The 27,584-nt window shown below is 47.8% G+C and overlaps 1 long non-coding RNA gene across 1 annotated transcript; it reads right to left on the bottom strand.

The window, feature by feature from the left end:
• Window positions 1–674: 674 nt before the first annotated feature.
• LOC149372034 (uncharacterized) lies at window positions 675–22,900 on the bottom strand. Its single transcript, XR_016292180.1, has 3 exons — window positions 22,568–22,900; window positions 1,876–1,984; window positions 675–770 (listed from the first exon to the last, which is right to left on the bottom strand). It is a non-coding gene; the product is annotated as an uncharacterized LOC149372034 (long non-coding RNA).
• Between the last annotated feature and the right edge of the window lie 4,684 nt (window positions 22,901–27,584).

Genomic DNA, 27,584 nt, shown 5'->3' with positions numbered 1-27,584 from the left:
AATGTACAGGTTGCTTGTTCCTGCGTAACTGCGTTTGGTGTAGAATTCTTCTGTCTGAATGTATTGTTCGACTCCTTGGTGAGTGGTATATGGTGTACGTGATGGTGGAGATGAGCCTGTTGGTTGTGAATGGCCTCTTGGGGGGGGGGGGGGGGGGGGGTTACGCTTTCTGGACGACGTATACCTTCGTGCGTGTCCTACTGACATGCACTGACGGATGACTATGTGAGCAGCCTATCCGTCAAGCTCACCAAGACAGCACAGGCATAACTGTGTGTGCCCACCCTCCGCCATTCCTAGAAAAGCTTTTCCCGCCAAAAAAATAAAACGGTTGAAAGTAATCGCTCGCTCTGTTTGTCGTCTCTCTGCTTCAGGCCTTCCTGTCAAGGTTATCGCTTCACTTCAAGAATCACACACAAGCATGATTGCTCTCTCAGTATACCAAAAACAGGTTTCCTTGTGATACTTCATAAATATCACGGCTGCAACACCGCTGTCGCTGTATGCATGAGGAGCACATACTATAGACATATAAAAAAACTGCGCTTTCCGCAGTCCTGTTGCTACTCGCCCCACTGTCAGAGTTTGTGCTTCGTCTACAGACCATTCAGTAAACTGTGCTGCATTCTTGCGCGGCCTGAAATGAATGATGTGCTCACCGTGTGCTTGTCTTAGGTGAGCTCTGCCATCCGAAGCTGCACTTGGAGCTACGTGGAGAACACGTCCAGCACCTCCAGGCATCCAACGCCGCGCTCGTAAACAGTCGTGTCCTGCGCAAATTCGTTACGGGGGCTTCAAACAGCAGCCCTGATGTCACACTTTTCCAGAGCACATGGTTAGCGCGGTGCGAGCAACGGCGAGCCCCTACTGCAGCTGCGTCGGCGCGTCTTTCCAGTAATGCAAGTTTGGATAGCTTCGTGGCTTGTATACTATAAGTAGCACTTTAGAGAAAACGCTCGTTCTGTCGTCGTCTCTCTTCCCCAGGTAGTTTTGTGAAAATTAGTCATTCCATTGCAAAAATCACACTGAAGAGCTTGATTGGTCCATCATTAATACACCAAAAATGGTTGCCTTGTGAAAGTTCATAAACATATGGTTACAACACAAGTGTGACAGTACGGGGAGCGCATACAAAACGCATCCAAGAAAAGATGTCAGGGTTTTAACTTGGTTAAACCTACTAGTGCGAAAGCTCTAGTTTTTGCCTATACCAAGTATTCTTTGGTCCCAATAGGCTAAGGTCAAATTTCGGGTGTGGCCCGGGTCATACTTTGGAAATGCCTCAATTCAAATTTGGAGGTCGCCATCGTGTTTGGCTTGGTCAATTATGGTTGGACATAGATTTTGGTACAAAGTTGAGTGAAACCGTGGGCAGGGTGTGTGCCTCATGTAGGGCATTTTTGGTCAAAGAGAAATACGCTCTGTTTAGCGTTTGACCTTTCGCCACATCCGTGCGCAGTGCGCATTTGTAAGGAGGGGTACATAAGGCGCGCTTCCCCATAGAACAGGCGCAGACACTCGCCATAGAAGGAGAAGAAAAAGCAACAGTCGGACGGCGCAGAAACACCCTGGCCAATCCCCCGCCATGGGTATGTGCCATTAAGCCTGAGGACATCGTCATCATCATCAACACCGATCCAGAAGTGGTAGCTTGGGAGTTGGCTGAAAAGCAGCGAGAGCTTTTCGCTTTGAGATATCCAGGCTTAACCTTAGCTAAGCCACAGCCAAATTTTTTAGTCGGTGTTTCGCACTAAAATTTCACTCTACGCTGTCCTGCTTTTACTCGTCCGACTGTACGTGCTCGTGCTTCGTCTACAGACCGTATAGCTGTGGGTGCGGCATTCTCGCGCGGGCTGAAATGAGTGAGCTGCTCACCGTGTGCCTGTCCTCGGCGACGGTGAGCTCTGTGCCGTCCGAAGCCGCACTTGGAGAACGCGTCCAGCACCTTCAGTCATCCAACGCCGCTTTTGCGTACAGTCGTGACCTGCGCAAGTTCATTAGGGGGGCTTGACACAGCAGCCTCTTGGCAGCCATGACGTCACACTTTTTCACAGCACGCGGTTAGCCCGGTGTCACCTACGGCGCGCCCCTGCTGCAGCTGCATCGATGCGTCCTTCAAGTAGCGGAAGCACGGATAGCACAGTCACCTGGTGTACTATATGGTAGCTGGCCACTTCAATCTGCTGCATTGCAATATGTAGTTTTGTGACCGGCGAAACAGGACGCAGGGGGTATTTGCTCGGATAAAAATTGTTGCAAAAGTTAATTAGAGTGTGCCTCCACCGTGTAACACATCGTGTGTGGCGCTGACGAGCTGTGATACCCTTTCGAAAGGATAGCAATCTCTAGAGGGCATGGGTCAGTGCGGCACAGCTATCTCGATCGACATAAGACACTTTCCGAAAACGACTTTCTTTGCTCGGACCATTTCGTCAACGTCGGCGGCAGGACAAGTCTCACACTGTTGAGGACCCTCGGAAAACATCATTGAAACGAGAGCACTTCAAACCTGATGCTGGGCCTTCCAATTTCTCAAGAATATTCGACTAGTTGTACGCTTCGGAAGAACAGATGGAAAGAAGTGCATGCTATTTCATCCATTAGTGGGGCACAAGCGAAAGCCCCGTGAACCAGCGTTGATTCCTCTCCCGCAGGGGACACTGCAGTGGCCGATCATTTATCATTGGACACGTCTCGGAATCCTCTCAATGTCCATCACACTTGGCTAGCAGCCTACTTCCTTGATAGGAAATGGTTTGCATACCATGCTAATGAAACTAAATAGGACGACCATTGGTCAGATGACTTCGCAACTCTTTGGCCACCGTGCACGATCACATATGTTCCATTCGCTAAATACGCAACATACCCCGGCTAAATATACATGTATGCTGTGAGGGCCTACTTTTGCGACAGTTTTGCGTTGGATGCAGTGCTTTAAATGCCCACAACGTGCTTTCGACGATTGACGCCTCTCGCGGCGATTGTTTTTAGCAGGATCACCACCTCGAAAAAGCGTTGGCGTATTCTGCTCGAGCTGAGAAAGGTAAATCCCAAATTTTTCTCCGTGTAAGCATGCCATGTGCAAATTCTATTTATTTTAAGCTGGAAGACAGGTTTGGAAGCGGCACCCGGCTTATTTCTCCTGGGCTGGCGGGGTTTGTAATCGCCTCTATGCAGGTGGCGGGAATGAATCGCCATTCGATGTTGCAAGCGTTCTTGAAAGGAAAAAAAAATCACAAGTCACAAAATCACAAATCAATCTAGCGCTTGCGGGTCGATGGTCATGTCATTATGTATTGAAAAAAAAACAACAACAGATAGCCCTAGAAAAAATTACTGGCTGTGGTCCAGGAAGAAGGGTGGAAAAGCGCTGAGGGGAAGTCGTGTTAGTTAACTCCTGCGATGCTTGCTCAAAACGAGGCTCAACAAGCGTTGAAAATCAGTGACGGCGTCAAGGGTACGCGACGGGCAGCGGCAAAAACAGTCACGCAGGCACCATGCCTACGTAAAAATTAATTCTCCGCTCCTCCCCAGTAAAAAATTTTCTGCCCGCGTTCCCAGTTAAGTATTATTAAGGAGAATGTTTTTTACCTATTTGAGGACTTAAAAGCGTCGCAGTCCTGCTATCACGGAAATAGTTAGATAACGTGATCACATCAACGGAGCAGGACGCTGCTGATTGGTTTATGATTTGGTTTTATGGGGTTCAACGTCCCAAAGCGACTCAGGCTATGGGGGATGCCGTAGTGAAGGGCTCCGGAAATTGCGACCACCTGGGGTTCTTTAGCGTGCACTGACATCGCACAGCACACAGGCCTCTAGAATTTCGCCTCCATCGAAATTCAGCCGCCGCGGCCGGGATCGAACCCGCGTCATTCGGGCCAGCAGCTTAGCGCCGTAACCACTGAGCCACCGCGGTGGGGCAGGACGCTGCTGAGTACGCTCAGCATTTTGTGTGCAGTAAAATTTGTTCAAAGTGCTTACATTATACTGGTACTATAATTTGGAGAACACTACTGAGTACGCGCTGTATTTGGTCTGCATAGTAATATTTGTTCATTGTGTCTAGAATACATTGCCACTATAATTTGGCTAAGATGTGTTGCCATAAAGGCTGCGACAGCAGTTCCAAGAATGTGGAGCTCTCGATCTAGAGTCGGCATATTTACTCTACGCAGGAGTACACTTGCTTCAGGACCCCTACCCCGCCTGCTGCCTGGATCCCGGACAACACGACTGCTGACTATGATCCTCAGTGGAACATGGTTGACGAAGAGAAAGTGGAAAACCTGCTGGAGCATCTGGCGTTGCTGGTCTGAAAGCCCTCGTGGCTGGACGGTTCCGGAGGCTATTCCCTACATCGCGGAAAATCCAAGCTGCACAGGATGCGTCGAAGAATTCACTGCACAGCTAACTGACAGGGAAGGTTTGTTTATGTTTACTGAGGACTACCTAACAAATGCCATGGGTATGAGCTTAGGGATGGCTCTCAAGGTATGCAATGTGGTGAGGTCACTGATAGAAAACCCGGCATAGGTTTCGCGACTAGTTTAACATCATCTGCATGAAGACATGACCACCGACCTTATGGAGCAGGACATCAGCAATACTTCATGTGTGACCCATGGAGACTGGGATGCAGCAGGACATCAGCATGCCTTCATGTCTAATCTCGGAAATTGGAGGGCTACAAAATTCTCACCATTTGCACTGTGTCAGCGTTGCGCCTTGAGTGAATGTGTCTCATGCAGCGTGTCAGCTCTCGCTCCACCATTTTCGCCAAAATGAACAGGTTTGTTTTGCATTTGTCGCCTTTCTGGCACTGCTCGTCGATATTGGCTAGAATACCCATTCCCAGAGGAACTGGAACTCAGTCACCAGCTGCCATATCTGATAACGAAGCAGTGTTGGGAATAACGCAGGGTTACTGGCAATGGGTGCTTGGTACTAGGTCGCTGGATACTGGGAGGTAAGTGCAGCATTTATGAAACATCGAGGTCTGTGCTCATTAAAGAGACAGTATATTAATTACTGACTGAAACACGTGTCATGAGATTATATTCGAAAAAAAAGTACCATGATGTAAGAGTGGAGCAGTGCCATATCGGAGGAAACAAAAATATATAATTTTAATTTGGCATTGAAAAACGCCTAAGAGCGATGAAGCCTTTCCATTATTGGTGTACCCACCACGTGACCGTATCTCCGAGATGTGCACTGTTTGGAGCGGTAACCACGGTCTTCTAGAACGTCAGTGTCCACACGACGGACCGGAGCACGGGAGAAAAGGTCACGTGAGTGATGTGCCGAGTGCGACAACACACCGAGGGAAGGAAAATTCTAGGAACTGCTGTCCTTTTCGCTCATCTCGCTCTGCCCTCTATTCGCGAGCAAACTCAGCGTAAGGGGGCACTGTGATGTCTGGCGGCTCACAACAACGTGACAGCCCGTTGAAAAGGGGTGTGAACGTGGACGTGATCATCGTCATCATAAATATATTGCTACACTGGGCAAGATGATGTATTTGCAAAGGTCCGTACGTGGTCTGTGGATGTGTCCATGCATATAACTGGTCGCTTTGAAAATGTATTGCTGTTCCTGGCTTGCGATGAAATTCGCGCTGGTTTGTGGAAAGCGGTCACGTTTTTGACGGTGAGCGCTTAATTCTGACGTGCTCTAGAATCCCCATGGGCACTGAAGCCGAAGTTGTGACATTATTTGCGGGACAGATCCGCATATGAGATAGCGGTCTGACTGAGAGATGCATTTACGGAGTCAACAGTAGAGTAACCAAGGTGTTCCAGCTGTGTCCCCAAGAGATGGAAGTACGTCAGGACGGTGTTCATTCATTCCCACAGATAAGGACCTCGGTGATTTTGCCATCAATGAGCATGAAAGCCAAGGCGCCGCGCTCGCCAGATGTTCTTTCACTCTTCGCGCTCTCTTATGTGCCGCGTTGTTGCCGCTAAATTTTTCGTTGCAATTAGCAGTAGAAAAAATTCTTCGAGTCGAATGCTAATTATGCTCTCAGTAGCGAATATGAAGCTACCTTTGGCGAAAAGGACAGCAAATAATTCAGGGGCACTTTGACTGCCTAAAGCATAGTGTCGAACCGGAACCGAACCTGAACCCGAAACAGGAACAGAACCCGAATTTTCACCCGAAACCGTAGCTGAACCGAACCCAAAGCCTTGCCATTACTGGTGTACCCACCACGTGATCGTATCTCCATGATGGTGGGTCCAGACGTGCGGACCGAATCGCGGATGGTACGCGCGCGTCAGCGCGGTTATCGTGACACGTGCATCCGGGAGTCGGTCTGAACGTCGGGCATTCACACGAACGCAGCGGACAATCCGCGCATACTCTCGCCCACAGCGGGCTTGCGCTGTTAGCGTGGCTTCGAAAACTCAGCTGCCGAGAGTTTAAACATGAACGCCGAACGAAAACGTCGTCTCGCCGCACTGGTTGTCGCCATTAAAGCGTCTGAGGGCGAGAAGGAAGCTTTCGCGTCTAAAACGGTTATGTTGGACAAAGTCAAGGTTGGAAAAACAGTGTTTGGCCATGCAGGACCTGCTGTACGAGGACCTACTTGAATGCGACCCGGAGAGTACAAACGCTTGCTGCGGCTTAGTCCAGAGCAGTTTTACCAGATACTGGCTCACAGAGCTCCTTCTCTCCATATTCACTCAAATAAGCAGAAACAACAAAGCTAAGCGGGTATTTACGCACACGCTCAAATACACAGTACGACGCAGTGAGAGAAATACGAAAAGGAGGACACACAATGCTGCACTCGAGCTGCAAATGCGGCGAAAAGCGCGCCAAAACGAAAGGCGCCAGCACGGAGCAAAGCCGACTTCATTCAGGATAGCTAGCCAGACGAGCGCACCTAGAAGCAAAAACAATCCCGGTCCGCCGACAAGCCCTCGGACTGAAAAAGGCTCTGGCCTTTTTCATTCGGTCCGCGGTCCGGGCCCAGAAAAGTGCACGCCGCCGGCTCAAGGTCGCTCAGAGCAGGGACGTTCACGTTACGTGGCACGCGGACAGCGCTGACGCGCCCGGACCATCCGCGATCCGGTCCGCTCGTGTGCGGATGCTGCGGATGCAGAGGGAGTTGGAACTGGTCCAGAACGTCAGGGCGATGCAGGAGCAATACGTCTACGCCGATCCCGGAGCTTCGAATGCGGAGCGAGTGGAAAGGATTGTCCGACAGAGCCACCCCACGTTTGCTCTCTATTTGCGGAAGAAGTCACTGCGGCGACTTGAACGAGCTAGCTGTGGCAGCGCGTCGGGTAGAAGCCGAAATCTCGGCAGCCTGCGCCGCCGCTCTACGCGCTCTATCACACCAAAAGAGTCCTAGATTTTTCGTGCAGGACTAACGCATTTAAAAATTCCTTTCCTTGCGCACTATTTGCGATTGGAATTGTTATCCGCCGATACGGTCAACTGTACAACGGTTTCGTGATTCCTCTGCGCCCTTGTGCCTCCCCCCATCAAAATGCATTCATGTTGTAAACAGTGTCTTGTGTCTTTGTTCTGATTTATCATTCAACGTCCTGTATCTAATTGTTTGCTGTTTCTGAATTTGTTGATTTGTATTGTCCACTCCTGCCTAAGTCCTGTATCTTAGGCCTGTAAAATAAGTAAAAAAATTTTTACCAGCACTTCTGACAGATACTCTCGGCATGTATGCTGACACGCGAGTTTACGGCTACTTTTTCGGTTTGTCAAGCAAGAGAAGCGGTATTTTCCGTAAAATAATATTTATATTGCATTTGAACGACATTTCCGAGATAACTCATTAGCAGTGTTTATACTCGGGTAAGATTTTTGAATGCCTTGGTAGCGTTACCGTCATCGTGGCTTTTGTGAAATTAAATGATTTAACTAAGTGATCTAACAGTCCTTGAATTTACGGTGCCTCACCATAATTGAAATGTGCTGTAAATGCGAAGCAAAAAAAAAAAAGACATGCGTGTAGCCTTTGGCAAATTTACAAATATGTGTAATTCTTTAGGTTCTTGGCTCAAATAGTACTTTGCACCTTTCTTTACAGAAGTCTTTTTGCAGCAATGCTGTCAGCTGCTTACTGCTGCATTTCACACCATCCGGTCATGTGGTGATATTGGTGTTTTTTGAGACTGAGATCCTCTAGAAGGGATTGTATATATTTGAGGTGTTTGGCAAGTGGTGGCCTCAAAATTAATGTGTACAGTTAATAAATCTCACAGAAGGGTCCAGGGATCTAGAAGCAGCTGCATTTAGTAAAAAAAAATGGTTCTAGGAAAAAGCTAAAATACTAATTGACCAAGATGATTGGCCTACAATCAAAGAAACTGCTTGGATTTAACGTGGTGTTAGAGTGAAGGCCTTATGATGGTCAAGGCATTTCCAATTGTTGCCCATGCTTGGCCTTCCTTAGAATGGCCAATGGTTGGCCTGTCACCACATCTAAACACAAACTTTGATTGGTGTCCAGCATTTCGCCAGTTATGGAAGCGTTGGCCACTGATGATTTGCCCTGCTGAAAAAAGTTGTACGATGCAATAAGCTCATAGAGTTCGTCACACAAATATCATAGAATTATCATACAAATCATAGAAAATTATCATACAAATGTCATACATTTCTGTAAAGTCGTGCAATCATCAAAAAGATGTCACAGAATATTATACGAATTGTGTAATATTTTATGAGGAAGCCTCTATGAGGTTATTGCATCATAGATTTTTTTCAGCAGGGTGAAACCGCAGTTTCCAGCGCGGTGCACACAGCTACCGTAGCAACATTCCGAGCTGCTTTTCTTCTCTTTTGTCGATTTTCTGACGGGGATCCTGTCTGAGGCAAAGTGTTCGAAGGACTGAAGGGGCAATAAATGAAACGTGCTTTGTCTTGCTGCAACCTATACTTTCATTTCAGTGTCAGAGTTAGGTTTGGGGTTTGGAATAACGGAATAAAGTTTTTTCTTTACAAATTAGGACTTTTTCAAATGTTTATAGTTTCCCTCTTTGCGCGCAATCTGGCAGTCCATTCTTTTTAGTATGCAAGCCCTCGAGCAGCTTCTGGAAGACCCTATGAACCCAGCAACGGAAGAAGCAACAGTGCCTGCATTCGTGTAATAGTGTTTCCCTCTTGGCATGTGCACAAATAAATAGAAGTATGCGCTGCATATTGTCGTTGTCTTGATTAGTATACCAAAGCATTTTCCGCTGCCCAAGGCTGCAGGGCAGTAATACGTCAACTGTAAGTATTCAAGTTCCACTATTTCCCGATTGAGACAGTACAGCTGTAACGGAGGGTGCTTTGTTAAGCACGCATTGCTCGTAGTGACGCTTTGTACTTTCAGTTACTCTTTGTAGCAGGCAACGTCTTTTTCTGCGAGAATGTCTCCGAACCTAGCACCACACTGACACCTGATGATGAAATAAAACTCATTGGTTAATAGACTGCAAACAACAGAAATTGAAAAATGAGAAAAGAACTTCCTACTGCTGGCTGGAGACTGAGAAAGAAACTTCAGTAGCGTTTGTAATTTACTAAGACGACCATGTTCAGGAAATTAATAGAAGATGCCATTCATAGAATTCCTCATCAACGCATGTTGCGCTTACCAATAACAGAGCTCCTGTTGCGCATAAAACGTAGCATATTTTGCATTACGTCCGTGGACATCAGCTGGCTAGTTTCTGACTCCGTGCACTAGTATACGTTGTTTGTGCTTTCTACGTGACGTAGGGTGCCTATCTATATTCCTTTTCGTCGCGATTTAAACATCCACGGTTGTTCTCTGTGCGAACGGAGCGACCAACGAATGCCACGACGCCAATGCCGGAACTTGCTTTCAATTTCCCAATACAAGTTTTAGCGCTCGGTAAGTCCTTTTAATGCGTTATGCTCGCTTCAGCAGTTTTGGTCCAGCACGTCTACGTTGACGCACCTGTAGGGCATCTAGGGTTTTTTTTTCCAGAAACCCATAGCGCCAAAGGCATTATAGTGGGGCTACAGGAAACAAAAAAAAAAAGAGTGCAGCTTCACAAGAGTGACAAGAAAGCATTATTTCATGTAACCCACAACACATCTTGAACGCACCTCTGCCATACAAGTTTCTATGCTTTCTGTAACATTGAAAGCGATCTGACTATACTTAATCAGCAACTTCACTACCTAACCATTATCCCGTTACCAGATTAACGGACGGCCTAACCATATCAACGAATACACCAATTTCATAAACCTTTTTTTTTAATGCATCGGAAATTAATTTTGAGAAAAGAAATCACCGCTTCATTATGCTGACTTTCACATGACCGGTGCGACCTGGCTTTTATTACCGTGGTACACGTATTTCTTGCCGTTTATGAAGAATCGTGCGTGAGATTGACTTCTTCGACACTGATTTTCGCGAAACTCCCTACACTTTATTTTTCCTTGCGTACCCCTTCCCAAAAATCCTCTTAAATGCTAACTTTGCTTTCTTTTTGTTAATTAGCAATCCTTAAAATCTGCTTTTCAGCGTAGGAAGCGAAAATATTAATCGAAGGACGATCTCTGCAAGATCTGGACTTGTCCAACCTACGAGCACTTTCATTTTTACCGATTCAACACACGTTTGATTTACACGTATAACTGCGACAGATATAACGAACGCTCGGCTATTAAGGCGAAAGCCTTTAATGCCCCATACTGTTGTTAGCAGACGCGTCGGCAGCCGTGTCGACAGACGCGTCGGCAGGAATGTCGACAGACGCGTCGGCAGATTCGTCCGCCTTTCGGCGTCACTGCTTAATAGGCTCAAGGTTCCAGCATTAATAAAGGCGCATCTAGTGAATGCATGGGCTTTATAAATAAAATAAAAGGAGTAAAGTCAAGGAAAAGAAAATAAAAACTAAAAATAAGTTGTGAAAATAAAAATAAAAAACAAAATTAAGAATAGGAGCAAAAAATAAATAAAAAACAAGATATGAAAAATAAAAAAGTAAATAAAAACAAACAGTGGCCAGGAAACGCTTTCGCCTTGCAGCACTTTAGTGAGCCAAAGTGCCCCCTGATTTTTTCTGCATAATGCACTGAGCTAGAAGTGTTTGCCTAGTGCATCTGCTTGGTGCCGAAATGTACCGCCAGCAGTGATAACAAGAGGTAATGTACGTGCACTATGCCCTCGAAGTGCTTTTAGTGTACAGTACACTTTATGCGTATCTGCGTAAGAATTTACACAGGAGAGAAACGACTGCTAACTTTCCCGCTTGGATACATCGAGTACGCTTGCATTTGCTTTAGCTCGATTAAAGTTCAAGTTGCCAACCGTAGAATTATAGCGAAACTTTTACAACGAATTATTTTCGTTCTCACGAGCTCTTCTGCAGTGTGCATCCTGCCCCGCTCTACGTTTGCTTTGTATTTCAACTGGTGTCTTTGAGATGGATTTCTGTGCAGCGCCTATAATACGCAGTGCGACCAAAAATTGAAATTCATCTATACCTAGTTATGAAATTGATGAAGATGACAATGGAGCATCTTTCGATCAGCAATCCGTTCTTTAAACTTACTAGGATTATTTACCTTCGGGTTTATATTTTATGTGCATTTTAGAGATATGGGAAAGAAGTCACTTCTATAGAGATTATCTACAACAGCCCTCACAGTAGCTGCAAGGTCTATCGCAGCGCGTTAGCTGTGTGCTGCATTAAAGCATGTTGGTTCTCTTCTGTAGAATATGCATGACCCAGATAACAATATGAATTTTTCGACTAGCGCAACTCGAGAATCGGTTCTAATACCTCCCCACAATGGGTGGTGTGCGTGAATATCGCCGACCAACAGGAACGGCTCCGGAAGCTGGTAAATGAGTTTTTCAAGTTAGTCAATGGAAAGTTGATGATGTGGTGGTATGTATAGGCAACATACGGTTATTACTCTACTACATGTTAGTGCTCGTATTGCCACTGCCTCTAAATCTGAGAGGCAATTGAATTCTGAAAAACAACAGCAACGACACCTGATGAGGAGGTACTTCCTTGCCAGTCCTTCCGGTACACTACATATTTCTCCAGAAAGTTTCGTTGAGTTTACCGTAGGCAAACTATGTTTGGTTGATACTGCGCGAGTATTTCGATGCCAACCAGCTTCTTTGTAGCCCTCGGCAGTTCCAGTGCATAATGCTTTCGACAGCCATAGTTGTAAGCGAGGACGCGAAAACTAGCCGGAGTTATTCACATATAGCCGCATTTATTATCCTGCTAAATTGACAGATGTCTTCGGTTTGAGACGGTCTTGGAAAATCCGCCTCTATTTGGGGGACTCCTTCATCGTCTCCGACGCTGAGAAGCCTGGTATTACCTCCACTGGAGACGCGGAAGCAGATGTGGATTCGTCAAGAGGGAGAGACTCTCTCTCGCGTGCCTGTATTTTCTCAGAGCTCTGTGAAAAGTTGACCTCTGGGACAGGGAATGTTGGCGATGGTGTATTGCGTGCCCAGACGGCGCCCGCCTCTGCACGCTGCGTCAGCGTAGGATCTTCCGGAGAGAAGCTAGAGCTTCGTCCGGGCTTCAGAAAACGTTCTTTTCTGTAACCTTTATCTGGATTACTTTTTTTTTCTCTTTCTGGAACGCCTGACGTGTTCGTGAATGCGCAGCGTGTGTCCTGTGACAGTTGGGACATTCTGCTTGACCGGCACTGCAGTTATCAGTCAGGCGCTCATGGGCACCGCTCTTTGCATTGATGAGATTTCCACGGCATGTTTTGGATCCGTGTCCATACTCTTCGTAGTTGAAAAATCTTCTCGGGTTTGGGATATAGGGACAGATTTTACAGTGGATGATTTCGATTTCACAGTATGTGGTAGACGGCACCGTTCAAATGTTAAGGCGATATCGGACGCCTCTTCCTCGTTTCGCCTCATAGTGATGCGGCGAAGGGCAATCGCACCTTGATCTCGGAAGCATTTCAGAAGATCAGACCCTGTTTCGCGGGTCAGATGGCATTCTGATATACCACCTTGTACAGTGTTTAGATTCCGTTTGAGGGGTGACTGTCACCAGATGGTGAGCAAACTGCTTTTGCTTGAGAGGATGTCAGAGTGATCTTCCTGCGAAACTTCAACCAGAAGGTCATCGGATGAAAGTGTTTTTGCTTTGTAATTTTTTCCTATCATTCTCTCAAGGGTTCTAGCAATAACAAAAACAGACACTGCAGGAACTTTGTCGTTATCTACTAGGGAGTGAGAATAACCGCATTTACAATGATTGCACCGGTATTGATAAAAACACTTATCTAAAGCAGCCGTATTACATTTCAGAGAGACTAGACAACACGAAAAAGATGAAGAGTTATCAATGCCGCATTAATGTATTTAAGTATTCGTTTTTCCTACCCCAATTCTGGACTGGAATAAGCTTCCGATTGATGTGGTTTGTTCACCTGGTTTCCAAAGTGCTGTTGAAATGATAACGTGATGTATTTCTTCCAGGTCTCATGCGTTTACCAGCGCTTTGCCGATGTGTTACCATTCATACTACTTGTGAACTCCTTTAGTATGCTGTGTTATCCTTGCTGACATGTTTCCCAATATCTTCTGTGCATGTGTTATTGTATGTAGTAATATCCCCCCATAATGCCTCATGGGCGCTGTAGGTACTTGCAATAAATAATTAAAAAATATCAGGAAACGAGGAAAGTAGTCACAGTGCGGTCGATTTCTAGTGGAGCCTTCTACGGTGCAGTTGCTTTTCAGGAATTCATCAGGCTTTTTGGAGGAAGAGGAACTCATGCGATATAGGTATGCTGACGGTTCCTGAAATGTCGCCTGTGTTGCCCATTCTTATTTACAGAAAGGTCCCGGAGCCCCTGACTCGTAAACAGACGGGGAGCCCGTCGGCCGGAACTTGACCATGGCTCCAACCGCCGCCGTTCATGGTTTCTAACATTCACCTTAAAAACTATCGCCACGGTGCGGATGACAGCTTCCGTATAAGGGGGCTAAGGGTCCGTGGTGGCACCAAGCACCATCACCTTGAGACTCAAGGTGGCGTTGCGGTGATGGGAGCGAGATGCTAAAGCCCCGTGCACGTTAAAGAACAACAAACAAACAAAATGATGTATGAATGAGGCAAGATGAACAACTAGATGGGAACTTTCACTCGTAAAAGCGATTGGAAGCGGCAGCATAAAATACCGAGGAAGTAATTTGTGAGGGTAATGAAACAGAACGAAGTTACTCAAATTTAACTTGATTATGACCAAATGTTTCGGAGAATCCCCCAAGGTGGTAGATTTGTAATAAGGGAGTAATTACTCATTGAGGTCCAAGCTTGCCGTCCTGGTTAGCTCAATTGGTAGAGCGACTGCTCCGGTGTAGCGGTGGTCCTGGGTTCGTACCCCGGACCAGGACGAATTTTTCTTTAACTACGAAGTTTCTGAGAAAGCTGTATAGCTTTCCTTTGTAGCCGTACGGCTGCGCTCGGGTGGACGTCAATGAGTAATTACTCCCTTATTAACTTGATTATGTTAGCTTATGTCGATTATATAAGCTGGATGATTGTCCTCTGCCGTTGGCGCATCTTCCTGACTGCCTTCAGGCTCGCCTAGCTCATTTCTGTCTCAAAACCTGCTTTGTACGAACTATTCAAAGCTATCCTCAACTTCCGATTGGGAAGATATAGATTTGGGCACCTCTGTTTTTTTCCACATCCATGCCGGTATCCTGAATTGGGTCTAAAAATTACAACGAGAAAGCCAAAGGAATGTTCAGCACTCTAGCAAGGGAACAGCGGTTTGAAATTGGTGGCGAGGTGCTGGAAGTAGTAAGGGAATACGTCTACTTAGGGCAGGTAGTAACCGCAGATCGGGATCGTGAGAGGGAAATAACTAGAAGAATAAGAATGGGACAGAGCGCATATGGCAGGTTCTCTGTGGTCATGAATGGCAGTTTACAAATATCCCTCAAAAGAAAAGTATACAACACTTGTATCTTACCGGCACTCACCTACGGGGCAGAAACGCGGAGGCTAGCGAAAAGGGTTCAGTTCAAGTTAATGACAACGCAGTGAGCTACGGAAAGAATAATTATAGTGTAACGTTAAGAGGCCGGAAGTGGGCAGAGAGGGTGAGGGGATAAATGCGGGTTAATAACATCCTAGTCGAAATCGAGAGGAAGAAATGGGCTTGGGCAGGGCATGTTACGCAAATGGAAGATAATCGCTGGTCCTTAAAGGTAACGGAGCGGATTCTAAGAGACGGCAAGCGTAGCAGTGGACGCAGTAAGTTAGGTGGGCGGATCAGATAAATAAGTTAGCGGGGATACGGTGGCCGCAGCTGGCAAAGGACAGGGTTAACTGTAGAGACACAGCAGAGGCATTTTTCCTGAAGTGGGCGTAGTCAGGCTGATGATGATAATGATGCCGGTAGCACGCCTGAACGATATTCTTTCTCGTGACGTCTCACTTATCTAACTCGGCCACTCTGAAGACCCAGTACTTTCTCCTCTGCCTGCACTGCCCCGGAGATCATAGAGCCAACGATCCATAAAAAAAATAAGCAGACTGAATGAATCTATATACAACGCATCAAATTGCGCAACCAGCACCAGACTCCACTTTATTGCAGCACACCCAGGAACGCAACGCCACCCGATTACCATCTAGAATAGCCATCGCAAACAGCGAAGACGCCGCAGTCTCAGAAGCACAGGACAAGCAGCCTAACGCACCACTGTCGTAGCCAATGGCATCGGCAAATGCTGCTGACATCCTGCAACGATGTGCCTCGAGTAAAGGCCCTGTGCGCAGCCTAGCATCTAGAAAAAGTGACGCAGCTACGCCGACTGGTAAGCCAAGCACTCCTTCGATGTTACAACCACACACTACTACTACCATTTACGCAGCTCCACAATATCAACAACATATCCAACACATACCGTCAATGCTAGAATCTGATATGAACAAAACAGAGATCCCGTTAACGTGCTTTGAAAAGACTGAACAGACTTCACCGCCTGACTGACACTGCAAAGAAACTTGACTCAGCCAACGAACGCAACGAAACACGCCAGAGCATGCTTGAACGCCTTCTCCCAAAGAAAACTTTAGCTGCGAAAACATGGCGTACATTTCTCAGTCGCAAAAGAGGCAAGGAGAACACCTAGGAAACACGAAACATTTTCCGCACAAGCTCATACCGCTATAATGCTGGCACGCAGGACGTATTTCTCATACTACAAAGCACGCTTCTGCAGCCAAAGACAGCACAGACACAGGCACTTTTCGCAACAGACATAAAAAAGACCCTCTATAATGTTACACATGATCTCATACTCAAGTCCGTTCAAGACACACGATGCGGCCCCAACATGTACAATTACATACGCAGTTTTCTCAAAGGTAAGGTAGCCCTTTTCAAGGCAGCGCCGTCTCTCTCTCCTCCCCAGTCAACATTACCCGTGGACCACCTCAAGGATCCATTATATCTCCAACCCTCATTAATATATGCCTGAGAGCTCTATCCACGATCTGAAACCGTCATCCCACATTCTACGCCGTTACCTTGTGGAACGAATCCGGATGTCCAGGGGACGTTGAAACGACCCTCCAGGAAAGCATACACACCATAGTGGATCACTTCCACGTAACCGGATTCAAACCGTCAGCAGAATAGTCGGAATTCCTCCTGATGAATCGAATGCAATACCAAAACAAAACCACCGCCCTGTTACAACTCACCCTACTCGGCAGACAGGTACCAAAGGTGACAGCGTGTAGAATACTCGGACTCCTAATACACGATTACGACAATACAAACTGCAACCTTGTACAATTTCAAAAAAGTTTTCCTATTCGTACCGCACAGTGCGTGAGCCACATGACTGAAGGAGCACGAAACATTAACAACAACGGTTTATGGGGTTTGAGGTCCCAAAGCGACTAAGGCTATGAGAGACGCCGTAGTGGAGGGCTCCGGAAATTTCGACCACCTGGGGTCACGGAAAACAAACCATACGGTGCGGTTGATGCAGCGCCCAAACGCACTTCTTCGAACTACTTCTTATGAAACGATACTCGAGCAATGAACTTCACAGGATGAGAACGCAAGACAGTTGAAGCCAGGGCTACTGCGCTGCGAACGGAAATTCAGTGACCGCGAGTGGCATCATGCCTATGCAGCTCCAGGCTAATGACTGGTTATCAGGAAGTGAAAGCCGCGGTCATTGTCTCACGCCTCGATGGACGCCTCAACCACGCCTTAGGGGAAGGTGGGAGTGAAAAAAGTAAATTAGCTGTGGTTTAACTACTGCTCAACCTAGTTAGAGAGTGAAAGCTCTAGTGTATCGAGTAACTAGAAGCGGCTTGGCGTCAGTAACGCTGAGAACGTTCCGGACAACTACCAGCACGGGAGCTCGTCGAAGAGGCTGCGTCTTCGTTCCCTTCCACGTCAGCGCCGTCTGCGGCGAGATCAGTCCCGGTAGGCACCTTTTCAACGCGCAGAGTGACGTTATGCTAGGTCACGTGACTTTCACTCTGTTATAGGGTATATGACGTCATCCATTCACCCATTGTTATTCTTACATTTTGCTAAATTTTTCAAAGTCAAGCAGAAGGTCACATCGTGTTTAGCACTTGTAGTTATCCACTGCTATAGAAACATATCAACTCATTAATTGTTGCAATTAAATTGTATAATTATTGTTAATTAGGCAAAACTTCATCTTTACAATGATGCATTACATGTGGACATTGTTTACTCCAATGTATTGTCATTACTATACTATGACGTCATCATGGTCAACCACAGTAACTAGTACACGCCTAGATGCAATAAGACTAGCGATCCTGCGGCGCTACTCCGCGGCCAAGCGCGGAGCTCGGCGCTGCGACCACCTGTTTCCAGACGCATATCCGTTGTCTAGTCACGCCGTTGCTAACCGCCTGCTACTCCTCTCGAGGCTCCGGCGCCGTTAAGCTTTTGTTATAAAAGACTGCCGAGATCTCACACACCTTATCCGACGGATCCTTAGCAAAAAAGTGTACGACGCCATAGCGTAGTGTGTTAGGCTTTCCACTCTGAGCAGTTTGACACGTTTAAACGCAGGGCAGTCTCCCATGCCTCTCAGGTGGGTGTGGGGGAAGGTGAGGATTCTGAGCACATGGCCACACCATGTCAAAGCTATCGTATATCTCCCCACAGTGCGGGCAGCGCCCATCTATGTACGGATCAAAGTGTTTGGCGATGGCAGAACAGAGAAGAGTTCCTGTCTGCACTGCAGGTGCCGTGGAGTTCGCTCCTCCGCTTTGCTCAGCCCCTTGGCAGGTGTTGGGTGGAGACGGTGGCTGTCGCAGTAATGAATTAAGATTTCGCGGGACCGCAGAAGCGGTTTATGAGCTACTCAGCCAGGACAGCTAGAATGAGGAGCCCGGTGTGTGATCGCTCGGGCGGCCGCATCAGCGGCCTCAATGCCTCGTAGACCCTGGTGGCCAGGAGCCCAGATTACATTTGAACGAGTTGGATCGGCGAGAGCCCGTCTTACAATTTGGGAGGCAAGAGGTGATATTTCCACTGCAAGGTAGCGTTCACAGGCCCGGCGAATGTCTGTGCTAACCGTTCTCGATTTTGGATCGGTGGCAGCGAGAGCTATTGCTATTTCCTCCGCTCGCGTTGAATTCGGTGCCCTAAACGATAGGCCATCGACATTCACTCCCCGGGGGACTACGACAGCCGTGCAGAATCCCGCGGCCGACGGCCCTGTGATGTCTGCGTAGTAGACGCCCTGTTTAGATCCATATTGCCTCTCAAGCGTGCGAACCCGGGCTTGTAGTCTGCCTTTATGTGAAGTCATGTCCATGTTACGCGGGAGCGGAGCGACACAGAGCATATGGCGCCACAGCATCGGCCTCTTTCGATGACGTCGACAATGCTGTCTCATGCCTTTAGTGCCAACTTCAATGTACACACTGTCGAGGCACAAGTGGATACTGTCCTCATTAGGGTCCACGGTAACGTGAAAGTTATCACCCTTAACATTAACCGCTAAGTCGGAATCGCGTAAAGGCCACGGCCACGAGATGCGAGGTGATGAACGCGTCCCTGTTAGCGAGGTAATGGACGTTAAATTTTTCCTTTCCGTTCTTTTAAAAAACAAAAAAGTGTATAAAAGTAGACGAGCCATGTGAATGAGCCCGGAAAGCAAAAATGAGAAGGTAATGAAATAGCGCTCCGATGATCTGTGCTGCAGCGGCTACGTGGATGTTCACGGCCGCTAGAAATCATTACAGCGCCGGGCAGCATCGCCCTGGCCACTGTGTTCACTCGCGCAAAGCGCCGTAGCGCGGCGGCCGCAAGACATGGACGCAGCGGGCAAAGCGAACGCCGCACTAGGTGTTCACCAGTGTTGTAGGCGTTACCGAAAAAAAGTAACTAAATGCGTTACTCGTTACACTAACAAAAAAAGAACGCGTTACCGCCCTACGTTACCTACAAAAAAAGGTAACGCATTTCCGTTACCGTTACCGAAAAAAGGATCGCACGTTACTTTGCCGTTACTCCATGGCCATAAATTTTAATCAGTGGTTCCTCGCTGTAAGAACTCAAGATAACAATTTTATAAAGCTCATACTTCATATAATTCCAACTTCACAAAGAAAACATAGCTGAACTGAACAAATTTACAGTAATTCTGGTGTGCTTCTGCTTACGAAATTACGCGGAAATTGTGTAGCAATAACGAAATGCTTAAATGTCATAGTTCAGAAAAATATATTTGCGCACATAAACAATTTTTTTTTACTTGAACCTGCATAATTATTGCAAAAATGCTGTGTGTTTGCGTCAAGGTGTTCAAGGTCAGCTTCGCTCGCAAAACTTAGCCGCAGTTGCAGATAGAAACAAATGGTTGACTGCAATCCCCTTTTCTGTGCTGTATCATTGTACTCTTTCTATGGCTCTCTTGGGGCCAACTTGAAGTGAACTGGCGACATTCATGAGTTTGCTCACAAGATAGAACTGCTTCCACCAAGAATGCGAGAGTGTCGCCTGGGAACGATACATTTTGGTTGAAAAACAAGCTTACGCAGAAACTCACTTAAAGATTTCTCCAAATGGTTCATTGGTGGCTTGGCATGCGTCCACTCTTTAGAGAGTTGTATGTGTGGGTGGTTTGGGGGTGAATACAAGTGGGTGACTGCGTGTTCGTGCTTTCTTTTTTAGTTGAGTGCGTCGTCAAGGGCAGGTGTTTTCTGGCATGCATGCGAGCCGCAACAAGGGTCGTCGAGAGCACCGGTAGATTTTGTTTATTTGCACCATCATTTTCGGCGTTTTTTTTTTTTGAAAAAGAGGCGGAGGGGAACAATTGAAATAAAAAGTAACTAGTAACGTGACACGTCACGTTACCGAAAAATGTTAACGTAAGTACGTTGCCCGTTACAGGTCCGAAATGGCAACGAGTACGTTACTAAGTTACCGAAAAAAGTAACGCGTTACCGGTAACGCCGTTACTTGTAACGCGTTACCGACAACACTGGTGTTCACTGGTTACCGCTGACCACCCGAGGGCGAGCGGCATCGATTTCTCGCCCTTTATCCTCGGCGCAAGCGAGCGGCAGTATCCGCCGGAGCTGCTTGTGGCCCATTCAGAGCGGCCTGAAACATCCTTAAGTCCGTTCACTTGGACTGCATACGACCCGCATACCTTACGGCACGGTTCGGGTGTCCACCGAGATGTGAGAAAAGCACTGCGCCATTTCCTTTCCCGAAAAGCGAACCAACCAAGCGCATGCCACTGCATGGTCGCGACGCCGAATGCACGCGCCGAACCCAAAGTTTTACACAGTCCGAAGATGATTGCTCGAGGCCTAATCTAAAGTACTCTAACGCGGTTCAATATCGCAGGAAGACTGACCAATACGCGGGAGCTTAGCTAGACGCCTGACCATCACCCCACGGTCCGCACTATTCTGCAGCGCCATTTTTACTGAAGAGCTTAAGTGAACATGAAAGCAGAAAAAATTTGGTGCAGTTTGGCCTAAACGACAGCGAACCCTCATGTTTCGTTATACTGTACAGCCGACGCCGATGAATATCCAGCAGGAAAGGTGCGCTTCTAAGCCGAGTAGTGGACCCCCTGGCATTCCAGGAAAACCAGAAATTCGGGTAGACGAAGGCGAGATTCCTCCTTGCCCAAGAAAGATTTGGATTGCACGAGCGATCCATACTGCGTGGCAAGGAAGCAAACCCGTTGGGGTGTGCATTTTTGACAAAGGCTCTACACCTTCGCGAACAGTCCCGAAAAAAGCGTAATCACCTGCGAAGAACTGCGATACCTTGCCAGCCTCCTGGTTTCTTCTGGCGGGTGCATGAAAGGCGTGGCAGAATGACAACGCGCAAAGGCCGCACGTTGGCAGCGATGAATAGGAATGCCGAGGGTGAAGATAAACGCCACTAAGCTTCTCTGTAATCTTATGATTCCCAACAGCGTTGGCAGTCCATCGCATCTACGATAACATGCATGAATGCAGTTCTGCTTCTTGAGGCGACCGAACTCAAAAGGAATAAAAAAAAATTACGAGTCCAAAAATCTTTTCTAACCCGACGATTCAATGCCACCTTGCGCGACATAGGATACGGTCATGTGTGCAATCGCCAAACTCTTGGAAATTTCACGACAAGGACTTAACTGGGACAACGTCGCGAAGGCTCTCTGCGTGCGCATACTAATTATTGGATGATAATTGCGATGCGTGCTCAGTGGCGTGCACTTAGAATGAAACATCAGATTTAGGCAGGTAGTCAGCAGTAACATCAGTACGCTCAAGTCTCGGCGAAACAAAGACCCTGCTTCTCAACATATGCGCGCTATTGCGAGCGATATGCAAGAGTGAGTAACAGAACGCATGCAGATGCGACTCAAGCGAGCGCCGGTGGTTGAACTTGAAATTGAAGGCTTCTTCGATGTGGATGAAAATGGCTTTCGAAAACACAATCTTTTCTCCCTCAGTACCGGATAACAAAATGACTTCTTCACACAGTTAAAGCCTGTTTCACATGCATGCAAGCGAAAACGCTTGCGATTTCTGTGCCCGAAGCAGAAAAACGTGTTTCGAGCGGCCGCGACAGCTACAGGGGCCAATGTGACGATGTTCCGAGAAGTACGAAAGTTTTCGCGGCGTCGCGCCACTCATTCGCTTGAAACATCCTTAACCTTCCCGGTGTTAACACCGGCAAGAACAGTGCTTCTAAATTGAAAACCTGCAGTACTCGCTGAGTGAAGAACTACGGCGCTTACTTCCATCCGTGCTTTCTAGAAGAGGCGAGCCGTGATCGCGTAAAGGCCTGAGTTTCACTTCTACATCGGCCACAGCCACGCGACCACCCTCAGCGGTATATGACTGTATCTGTCACTTTCTTTCACCAGTGCTTCTGCGATTTGGGCAACAAATCTCACGGAGTAAATAAAGGTCGTTACGGGTTCTTCGCGTGAGCACTAAAAGCACTTTCTACGCTAATAAAATTCTCGATTGTTGCAAGACTCGCGTATTCAGCAATGCCAATTACAGAACTGACCAGATGCCATCGCACTTACCACTCTTGCTGCTGAGGTTGAAGCTTTGGGGAAGGCTTAGTTCACGCAAACCGATCGTGTTCACACATTGAAGATATCACGCCAACAACACCGCACTTCGAAGACAAGCCGGCACTGGCACGTTGGCAAGAGTTCTTTCTTCCGCCGCAGAACAGAATATCCACCGTGAATGGCGACGGTCAGGCGAACAGCTCACACGAACACGACGTTGTCAGGCGCCGGTGGTAGCTGGAGCTTCAGAATTTTTCAAGCCATAACTTGACAGAAATGACAAACAGGGGCTGGGGTCACATTACGACGAGATGCATAAAGGGCGCATTAGTCCAATAATTAATGCCAGTTTTGAACTACGTCACAAGTAATTAACGAAATGACATCCGAACACCGCTGTAACGGCGAACCGCCGCCTTGTCTCGGCCAGGTAGGCTTAGGCCTAGTCTCGCTAATTCTCGTCCGCCGGGCGGGAACAAGCGGGAGGCCTGATAGCAGAGTTGATAGCGCGTGCTGCAGCTGAGGCCGCAGCGACTCTTTTGTTTTCGTGTTTTTTAGTTTTAAGACTGCACTGTTTTATCTCGGTTTGAAGCTCACGTTCAGTCGCGCTCGACTGCTTTGCTTTTTAGCAGACGGGAGCATACCAGTGCCACGTAACCTTTCCGTCGCGATTGGAAAGACGGCAACAGAGCATGCTTGGCTGTCGCCGAAACTGCTAGTCCGCTTGACTGGGGATTCCGTAGCGTTACCATACTATCACGAGAACAGTGGCAGGAAGGTTGAAAAATATCCATTTCGACCTTTGGCAGACCTCTAGCGGTCGAACTATTATTTTCTAGAGTGAAGATCACTTTCCTTAAACAGTGCAACGAAGGTTAGGGGCCAGCTATGCGCATATATTTTTCCGCTCTTCTTGCGGAAATGAATTGCGGCAGAGCATCTGAATATGTTAACCCCCCCCCCCCCCCAAAAAAAAAAAAAGAGAAAGAACATTACTGCCAGCAGCACCAAACCTTGAGTAAAGCGTGTGTAGACACGTGCGTGGAGGCCGCACTTTTTTTTTCGGGATTTTGACGGGGTGCTGTTCTTGCAAGAAAGCGTAATTTTTCTACTCATTTTTAGCGATTACAGTGTAGGCGAGATTATGCATGTGTATACTGTTTGTGCGGCCACCCTTGTTTTAAAACGATTCAGCGTGGGTCTGGGGGACCCTTTACGGAGAGAGCCCATTGAAATTATGGATTATGTGCGACGTCCAGCCAGAACTGCTTCCAATAAAATTACCAGACTGGTAGATCCCTTTATTGCCGAAGGTCGCGTCACCTCAAGTTGTTCTCACTTAGAATTAAAGCGAAAGCATATGCGTATAGTGGTGGGATTTGTCGTTGGACCATAATCACGGATTGGCTGACGGTTCGAATCGGTGCTTCGCTCGTGGGACCCACGGCCGTACGTGAGAGGAGGCTCTCATCTGGCCCTGTTTTCCGCTCGCTGATGAAGGAACTCAGGAAATATGGCATCTTCATCATATTATGAAGAGTGCGTTGTTGCTCCATGCGGAATGTGCTTGACGAGGAAAATCATACACAATGTCAGCGCTGTATGCCTGTTTTCTTTCAGTTGCCCGGGTGCCATTTTGGGGGGAACAGCATTTACACGCACGGCCCAAACGCGGCTGTATACCGTATTCTGCGCAATAGTCACGAAGCTGTAAACTTATAATCATCGTATCTTGTTATCGGCGCTGTTCTGCATGCAGAGGCGACAATACTGCGTGTGCACTCTGAGCGCCCGCTTTCCACAACGTTCGTTGGGCAGATAGGTCCTGTGTTCGCAAATATCTCATTAGCGTGAATTACGCGCCCCGAGATTCTAAGTAAGCAGCCTCCAAATGCAAAAACTACATTAGGAGAGAGACGGAGAAGAAAACTCGCACGATGGTATATTTTACGATATGTTGAGGTAGAGAATACGAGAGTGACTTCATATATCTGTATTGCTCCAGAGCGCTCTTTTATGTTTATTACGCATACTCCCTGTTCGACTAGCGGTCCTGTCCAGTCCGCCGCTATATAGGCGCTCGGCGTCACCAGTGACCTTCTCCTCAGGCGGCGCGTTTAGCCAACACCCTGTGAAGAATTTTGACAAGAGGGTGTTGGTTTAGCAGCAGGACCGTGCTACATTCATCCCCTCTCGCCACACTACCCTCTCTCCTTCTACGGTAACCATCCTTCTCCCCCTTCTTCCGGAGTAACTGCCTTCCAGGCGGTTCCCGTGGCAACCAGTCTCCGCTTGTGCCTTACGCCCACGCTTTTCCTTCCAAGGTTCTCATTCATCTTCGCGGCAAAAATGGCACGAGAGTTCTCAACTACGTTAACGGAGTGTGGCCACTGTTTATTCGATATGTGAAAATAAGGAGTTTCGCACTCATTGGTTTCAGCGGGCTGCCGGCAGTAACTGATTGTATTGCGTGCAGTGCACATGGGCATGCACCAGAGTAAGTTGGAAAGGATGACTGCGGGAAGCTAAGATATGAAAAGTTCACGACAACTGACGCAAACCGCAGAAAAGGAGCCTGAAAGAAATCGAGTGCAGCGCATGGACGGCTGACATTTGCTAAGTGGGCTTGAACCCTGGTTCGTTTTTTTCGCTGGCGAAGCACGCGTGGAATATTCTCGATCTTCGTAGTTTCTTCAGGCATAGTCGGCACTAGCACGAGGTCGAAGCCACGGCTTATCTTTGAGCGCCCGGAACAGATTCGCCACTCGCACCGCGCGCGCCCGCTTGGAAGCGCGGCCCGAAGGTCAGTCTCCACTGTGCACCAATGCAAGCGCCCCCGCACAGGCGCTGCGAACGAAGTAATAACGCGAACGCCGCACTTACTGTCGTCCAGCCAGCGCGACTCAGACTTCCTCGCCCGCCCAAGAGCGCGGAAGTCTTTCACCCTCACGCTCCATACCCAGGTGCCAAGTGCGCGTGGGAGACGGGCGCCACCATCGGCTCAAGCAGCCGCTTCGCGGTGATGGGCTGCATATTTTTGAGAAATACTGTATGTATGTTGTCCATGAAGACGTTTATGAAGAACTCTTCGGCCGGAAGGGACGCCACTGCTTTGCGACATTCCCTGCGAAACGGTGGTGTTCTGAAGCCTCGGGGTGAGAAATCGCCACCTTCCAGAAGCGCCACCCACCCACCCAACGGCGTGGGCCTGGGCGAAAAAGTGGTGCCGATGAGGACACCAACGACGAAGCCGGATTTTCTACAAAACAGGAGCGTTAGCGTTAAAAGTAAATGGAGCTCACCAACATCCGCCGGTGGGTGAGCGGTCAGAAAAACCTTCACCCACCAGAAGCTCACGCAGAAGCGGAACGAAAACGGAGGCGAAGTCAAGTTCAAAGACTCAATGTGAAGGCGGCAATGTAAAAATGAAATGTACAAACAATACTGCGAACGCCCATTTTCAGCGTCACATCGTATGATCGCCCGCGAGTTTTAAAATGCTTCGCTGGTAAAAAAATTCTATTTTGAGATCGAACTGAAATCACCTGACCGGAACATTGCTATTGGCATGAAGGAGGTGACGTCACAAGACGGGATCATGCCCATTGGCTGGAGGTAAGTGAAGTCGTCAGAAGGGAGCATTTCCATTGGCTACAGGGAACCGACGTGACAAGACGGGAGCATTTCCACTGACATTGGAGAGGCCTTTGCCCTGCAGTAGGCGTATTAAGGTTGATGATGATGAAGATTCTCACTGGCTGCAGAGAAGTGACTTCACAAGACCATAGCGTTTCCATTGGCTGGAGGGAAGTGGCGTCACCAGACGGGAGCATTCCCATTGGCTGGAGGGAACCGACTTCACCAGACGGCAGCATTCCAATTGGCTGGAAGGAACTGACGTCACCATAGGGGAGAGTCGCGTCAACAAGTATGAGGCCGTGATGAGGAAAACATGGACTGATTTAGTGGCAGTAGTGTCGCGGTTCAATGCGCTGCCTTGAGCCAGCAGGAACATACGCGAGGGTCCAGCGCGAGGAGGGAGCCCAGGCAGGATGCTGCTAGGTGTTGTCTTCATGGACGGCCGCTGCCACCGGTGCTGCGCGAGACCAGTGCTGCTTCTACAGCAGCATTCCTATTGGCTGGAGGAAACTGACTTCACAAGACGGGAACATTTCCATTGGACAGAAGTGACGTCCCCAGCCAGAAGTTACTTCACTTTCAGTAAACACGCCACGAGCTTTTAATGCTATCGCATTGCTAACCATGTAAATTGGTTAATAATAATAGGTAAATGTAATAGGTAAATAGGTCCACGGGCATTTTTTTTTTTCACCCTGGCTCCAGCAAGACCGCTTCCGGCGGTGACGCAGCCCTCGTCGACTTGATATAGTCGGACTGACACCGTCAGAAAGATTACATTACACGAAAAGCCGTTACATTGAGATTACCCGCTATGGAATTAATTTAGCTTACCGTCACAGCACCAGCTGGAGCACTCCTTGTATCATATCAGATCGTAAATCGTGGCCTGCAAATCATCTGGGTGCTATGCATTGCCACGTGCTTTTCCCATGCCATCTGCGTGCACTGACCCCTTTCCACCTTCGGGTATAAATAACTCCGATCAATAGATCAGGGCGTTCACTGTTTCTTGACAACCTGGCTGTTCACTTTTGTCGTTCCACTCAAGGACGATACATGGCGCCAGAAGTGGGATGCAATGGAGCAAGTAAGGCAGTCGGAACACCTGCGTTTTACAACGGACGGAGGACGGAATTGGAAGCTATTTCGTCGGAAGTACGAATTTTTTCTTCGAGCCATGGCATGCGATGACAAACCAAGATCAGAGGCGTCAAAGACGGTCCTGCTGCTCAGCGTTGCGGGTGAGGAAGGCTTGGACGTTTTCAACAACTTCGTGTTCACACGAGAAGAAAGCGAGGAAGAGTGCGCTACCGTGATTTCAAAGTTAGAAGTGTTAAGTTGCTGCCCGACATGACAGCCAGTTCGGTGATCGAGAGATTCATCA

This window comes from Amblyomma mixtum, chromosome 1 (assembly GCF_055824585.1).
Source record: "Amblyomma mixtum isolate Tamu chromosome 1, ASM5582458v1, whole genome shotgun sequence".
Lineage (NCBI taxonomy): Eukaryota > Metazoa > Arthropoda > Arachnida > Ixodida > Ixodidae > Amblyomma > Amblyomma mixtum.
Note: the sequence above shows the minus strand (reverse complement) of the source record. Positions and strands in the feature narration are given on the sequence as shown.